This window comes from Petaurus breviceps, unplaced genomic scaffold, assembly GCF_028583685.1.
Source record: "Petaurus breviceps papuanus isolate PSGF00001 unplaced genomic scaffold, PetGlider_PUasm1.0 207, whole genome shotgun sequence".
NCBI lineage: Eukaryota > Metazoa > Chordata > Mammalia > Diprotodontia > Petauridae > Petaurus > Petaurus breviceps.
Window position 1 is genome coordinate 35,147,868 of NW_027185850.1, and position 6,614 is coordinate 35,154,481.

The 6,614-nt window shown below is 43.8% G+C and overlaps 1 pseudogene; it reads left to right on the forward strand.

The window, feature by feature from the left end:
- Positions 1-3,349: 3,349 nt before the first annotated feature.
- LOC138165098 (RNA-binding protein Raly pseudogene) lies at positions 3,350-4,767 on the forward strand (annotated as a pseudogene).
- The last annotated feature ends 1,847 nt before the right edge of the window (positions 4,768-6,614 follow it).

Genomic DNA, 6,614 nt, shown 5'->3' on the forward strand with positions numbered 1-6,614 from the left:
TATGTTGAAGCATAAGTGTTAGTCCCTACAACCACAAGATGGAATAATCCTGTCTGGCCAGTAAGAAAATCAGATGGGACATGGAGAATGACTGTGGATTATAGACAGTTGAATAAGGTGACTCCTTCTTTGTATGCTGCTGTTCCAGATACCATCACCTTAATAGAAAGGATCCAGAAAGATGATGGGACTTGGTATGCAGTTATTGACTTGGCAAATGCCTTCTTCACCATCCCAATAGACCCTAAACAATGGGACTAATTCGCTTTCACTTGGCAGGGTAGACAATATACTTTCACCCACTTGCCACAAGGGTACATACATAGCCCCACTATTTGTCACAGGATTGTGGCTGAACAGTTGGATGAATTAAAGCTACCTGGTGTACAGCTTACCCACTACATTGATGATATCATGACACAGGAAAAAGATGCGAAAGAAGTGGAAAGGAGTTTGACCCTTCTAATTGAGCATATGAAAAGTAAAGGGTGGGAAATTAACCCTGCAAAGGTTCAAGGACCAGCTCAAAATGTGAAATTTTGGGGTATACAATGGAACAAAGGGCTACAGGAGATTCTTCCTCAAGCCTGACAAAAGATTCAGGATTTTCCTACCCCTACCAATAAGAAGGAGGCCCAAAAGTTCATAGGATTGTTTGGATACTGGAAGCACCACATTCCACATTTGGGACAGATTTTAAAACCTTTATATAGAGTCACATGGAAGAAATATGAATTCGATTGGGGACTTGAGCAGAGTAAAGCTTTTGAAGAAGCCAAGGCTGCCATACAATTGGCCCTAGATTTGTGGCCCATGCAAAATGGTCCAGTGGAATCGCAAGTGACTGTACAAGATGATTATGCAAACTGGAGCTTATGGCAAAAACAACAAAGCTGAAATGTACCTTTGGGATTTTGGTGTAGGAAACTCCCTTCATCTGGAGTCCAGTATACACCTTTTGAAAAGCAGTTGTTAGCGGCATATTGGGCTTTGGTGGAGACTGAACAACTGACTCTGGGCCATGAAGTGATATTAAGACCTGGAATCCCAATTATGACCTGGGTAATGAGTACCCCAGCTTCTCACAGAATTGGACATGCCCAAGAGGCTAGTATAATCAAATGGAAGTGGTATATTCAAAATAGAGCGAAAACAGACAAAAGCGGAGTCTCTGCTCTACATGAATCTGTAGCAAACATAGAAATTGAGAGGAATGACACACCCCCTGAGCCAAAGCAACAGTTGGTACAGTCCACTGTAAAATGGAATGAGGGATATGATGTATTAACTGAGGAACAAAAGAGACATGCATGGTTTACTGATGGGACAGCAAAATATTTGGGCCAAAAAAGACATTGGAAAGCAGTGGCCTATAACCCATGTACTAGAAGGACTTTGGAAAGTACTGGGATAGGTGGAAGTAGCCAATATGCTGAACTTATGGCAGAATATCAAGCCATCAAAATAGAACAAGGAGGACAGTGTCATATATTCACTGATTCATGGACGGTAGCTAATGGGTTGGCTACAGGGATGCCCATGTGGAAAAATGAAAATTGGGAAATTCATGGCAAACAAGTCTGAGGCAAAGAATTATGGGAAGATATCTGGAACATGTCTTTGGTCACTGACTTGTCAGTTTTTCATGTAGATGCTCACGTGGCCCCCCACCACACCAGAACGTGAGTACAATGCTCATGCTGATTGACTGGCAAAGATTGCTACTGAACATATTGTCCCTACTTTGACAACAACTGATGATCTGGTATTAGAAAAATAGGTCCACCAAACAGCAGGCCATTTGGGGGTCCAGGCCACACACCAGTGGGCACAAGATCGAGGTATTAGTATCTCTCATTCACTGTTAAAACAGATAGCAGAAGAATGTCATATATGTCAATTGGAAAAGGAGCGAACTGTTCCTCGGGTAGTAACTGGAGAGATAGCAAGAGGAAAAGTCCCAGCCCAAATCTGGCAAATAGATTATATCGGTCCACTACCACTGGATAAAGGATGCAGATTTATATGTACTTGTATTGACACCTATTCAGGTGTACTAGTAGCTTGTCCTTATAAGAATGCAACCCAGAAAAACACTTGTAAAACTCTAGATCTCATAAGTCTATATTATGGAACCCCAATGCAGATTCAAAGTGACAATGGGTCACATTTCAAAGGCAATGAAATGAAGAAGTATTGTATACTAAACAATATAGAATGGATATATCATATTCCATATTATCCAGAAGCATCTGGGTTAATTGAAAGAATGAATGGATTACTGAAAGAACAGTTGAGGAAGTTAAGTTCCAATAATTCATATCAACATTGGAAGGATAATTTGTTCATGGCTTTGCGTAATTTGAATAATAGACCATTGGGAGGAAATACACCTCTAGCCAGAATGATGACCCCCAATCTGCAAATTAGAAAACAACAAACACATAAGATCCCAAATATTGAGTATTGGACCTTGAGGCCAGATGTCCCAGCACCGTACCCAGGACCACCTGGTTCGGTGGGGTATGATTTACATTGTTTAGAGGACTTTTGGTTGGACAGAAAAGAAATAAGAAAAATCTCCACTGGGATATGCATAAGAATCCCTAAAAAACACTTTGGACATATTTTACCCAAATCAGGATTAGCAGCTCAAGGGATACATGTATCGGCTGGAGTAATAGATTCTAATTATCAAGGAGAAATTGTCATAACATTCCAGAATTTAGGTGAAGGGCCCATACAGATTCACAAAAATGATAGGATAGTTCAAGTGATTATTGTTCCTTGTAAAACAATACCACTTGTAAAAACTGACCCTCCTTCCAAAATAACTGTCACAGGAACTGAAGGATTTGGTTCTACTGATAGAATAAAATCAGGAGCTAAAGTATGGGTAAAACGGAAGCCAGATGATGTTCCAAAGGCTGCAGAGATTATAGCACATGGGAGGGATAACACTGTAACTATTGTTTATTCTGGAGAAGATGATTACAAAATTGTACCCTTAACTCACTTATTCTACCGTGAGTGAGGCTACAATAGTCTGGTTATTGTCTCTTTGCTTCTTCTTGATTTTTTGTCTGTTCACTTTGTTTGCTAGATTTGTTTCCGCAGGCTTGGTACCCTCCACCTGTAGATCCCTGATAGCTTAAGCTGGATGTCACCCCCTGTCTGCAACTGTGATGTGTCACCCTTGGACCTGGCATCAAGCATATTAAGAACTGACCTCTTGGTCAGTGCGTCCAGGCTCCCCAGCGGTGTGCTGGGGGGAGGGGGGGGCCTGCTGGAGGCGGCAGCGGCGATGACGACGGCGACGGGGGGCAGCCACCTCTTCTCTGGCCCCCACCCCTGCATTAGTTCCCTCTACTGCCCCCGCCCCTGGGCTTTTTCTGCAGCCTGTGCAAGACTGGCAGTGGCTCCCGCCTCTCGGTCCCCTCCTCCACCCGGCCCTCGCTCCTCCCCGCCTCCACCTCTCGTTGTTTCTCGGAACCTTTTTTGCTCCTGACCTTTCCTCGCTGGGTTGTCACCATGTCTCTGACAGTGCATACAAGCAACATCACCAACAAGAATGACCGCAAGTCCCTCAAGTCTCGGGTCTTCATTGGGAACTTAAATACAGCCATGGTGAATATGGCAGACGTAGAGACCATCTTCTCCAAGTACGGCTGCGTAGCCGGCTGCTCTGTGCACAAGGGCTACGCCTTTGTCCAGTATTGGAGTGAGCACCACACCCGGGCTGCTGTGCTGGGTGAGAACGGATGAGTGCTAGCAGGGCAGACTCTGGACATCAACATGGCTGGAGAACGTAAACCCAATAGACCAAAAGGACTCAAGAGAGCAGCTTCTGCCTCCTATGGGCTTTTCGAGCCCCGGGGCTGTCTATCTCCAGTCCCCAGGGTGGTTCCTGTGAAGCGGCCACGGGTCACCATCCCTCTTGTCCATCGCCTCAAAGCAACTCTGCCTGTCAGACTCTTTGCCTGCTCCACCACTTCCAGCAGCTCATCAAAGTTAAAGTTGAAATGTTCTGAGCTGCAGACCATCAAGGCAGAACTTACCCAGATCAAGTACAACATTGAGGCCCTGCTGGGGCGGCTGGACCAGATCTCGGAGGAGCAGAGTCCTGGCACAGATGGCAAGAAGAACGACAGCAAGAAAAGTGAGACCACTCAGGAGGACATGGCTTCGGAGGCAGAGACGCCCTTGGAAGAGTTGTTGCCTGGGGAGGACAGCGATGAGGCACTGGCACAGGATGATTTCGAAGATTTGGACAACAGCCGATACACAGAGCTGGATGAATTGACTCTACAGTAAATGGCCTGAAATGGTGTCTAGGACCTCTTAAGCCACCAAGAATGTCCCTTTCCTTCCCCAAGACATTAACCCTCTCCACCCACTACCCATCCTTCCCTAGACAACCCAGGATTCTTTCCCCAATGATGAAATGTCCTCAGCGTCTTGCATCCAACTAAAGAAGCATTAAATTGCACCAGGAGAAGCCCATAAATCTCATCTTAAAGCTGATGGAGATATTTTCCCCCCTCTGTCTCTGGCCTACTAGACAGGAAGGGATCATAGATTCAGAGCATTTTACAAATGGGAAAACTGAAGCCCAGAGGGGATAGATCACACAATAAATGTCTCAAGCAGGATTTGACCCCAGCTCTGTGTCCAAGTTCAGCTCCATCCACTGCCTCCTGCCTTATTGTCAATGCTCCTTCCCCAGTGCTCAGCCGTGCCACTAGGTCACCATTATTATTATTAATAAATAATTACTATCATTTATAAAAAAAACCAAAACTGACCTCTCAAATGGGACCCCTTAGGACAGGGACAGCTCTACATCCAATTTCAGCAGCAAGTAGCCATGGAAGAAGAGACCTTCACCCCTTACCACAAGATTTTGGGGCCCCATTTGTTCGGGGTGGGGGGAATGATGGGGAGCTTGTGCTCAAGCCCCACCCTAAAATATGGTTTTCTGTGTTTATTGTGTGCTATTCTTGTTATATTGTTGTGAAATTTTGTTGACATCAGTTATTCCTACTGTATTTTTGCCACGTAAGGGACATGAAAGATGTTGGGGCTGAACGTAAGGGTTATGGGATTTAAAGATCTTCCATGCCCCATTGGACTTGCTGACATAGCAGGAAGGGGCGGAGCAAGAGGAAGCGGAAGCCAAAACTAGAGTTCCTGCGGTGGCTAGCAGTGGCGGCGACGGCGGCAGCAGCAGCAGAGGCAGCAGCGGTGGCAGCGCAAAGCCCTTTTTGAGTCAGCCAGAATTTCTGCTAAGGACTCCTGCTGAGGACTGCCAGGGGCCAGAGCTGCTGGGAGCACGCTTCCTGGATGCTGGGTGGTTGCTGTGAGTGGGGAGAGGAGGACCTTTGTCTGAGGTAGCCTGTTCTGTTTTAAAGGCTTGAGAATGTGGGTGCTTTCTACTTTATCTACCTGTGCCAATGTCATAACTACTCTGATGGCTTTCACTTTCTGGTTTTGGGACTCAGTCTTTTGGTATTTTAATAAATTTTCTAGCTTATTCCCCCATATGGCAAGCCTGATGTATTTTGTGATGGATAATTATATCAGCATATCTGTAATTTCCATAGGCATTGTGAATATGGCATTGCTGATATACCATTCCTTATAGGAAGTTTATAACTTGCAAAAAGAGTATCATGAAGAACAGAAATAGAAAACATTACATGACCTCTTGAGGACACCAAGTTGTACCAGCTTCATCACTTTACCTGTAGTAGTCACTCTGGATTGGCTTATCTACTCACTCTTGGGGGCTTGCTGGAATTATGGATCAGGGACCTCACTGACATGCCCCAGCTGCTACCCAAAGCTACTAGAAAAAAAAGGAGATTTACAAGTAAACCAAGGACACAGAAGCTAGACAACTGGGAATGCAGTGAGTCTAAATCTGTAGGCATTATGCAAAAGAAAATGCAAAGTATGGTGCCAAGGGAGTCCTCTCGGAGCAATAGGGCATCTCTGCAAATTCTCTGAAGAATAAATGTAACAGTTATTAAACAACAACCCCCTATTACGGCAGTCACTGAACTTTACATCACAAGAAAAGATGCGAGGGATTTTCAGAAAGACATTTGTCACTTAACAATGCTAGTGACCTGAGCCCTGACAAGCAATTCAAATCCCAACTGAGGAAAGTGGGTTAACCCTTTGAGACTCGGTGAACTTGGAGAACTTCAACATTCCAATGCTGGTCTGCAATTACTGATGGTATTTGAAAAACTTTGATGCAAAGGAGAAAGTCTCAAAACCACCTTCTGATTCAGACTCACTTAAGACATTCACATGAAATTATACTATATGGTTATGTCAATCATTGCAGGACTTTTGACCAAAGGCCATTGCAAAACCTTACAGAGGAAAGAGTAATTAAAATCAGGTCTCAAAAAAAACATATGTATGTATGTATGTATATACATATATATATATATATATATATATATATATATATATATACACACACACACACAAAGATATATATATATATATATATATATATATATATAAGCAGCACAACCTTAATGATAAATTAAAAAGAAGTAGAAAGTGATATTTTATCTGTTATCACTCTATTAGGTGGT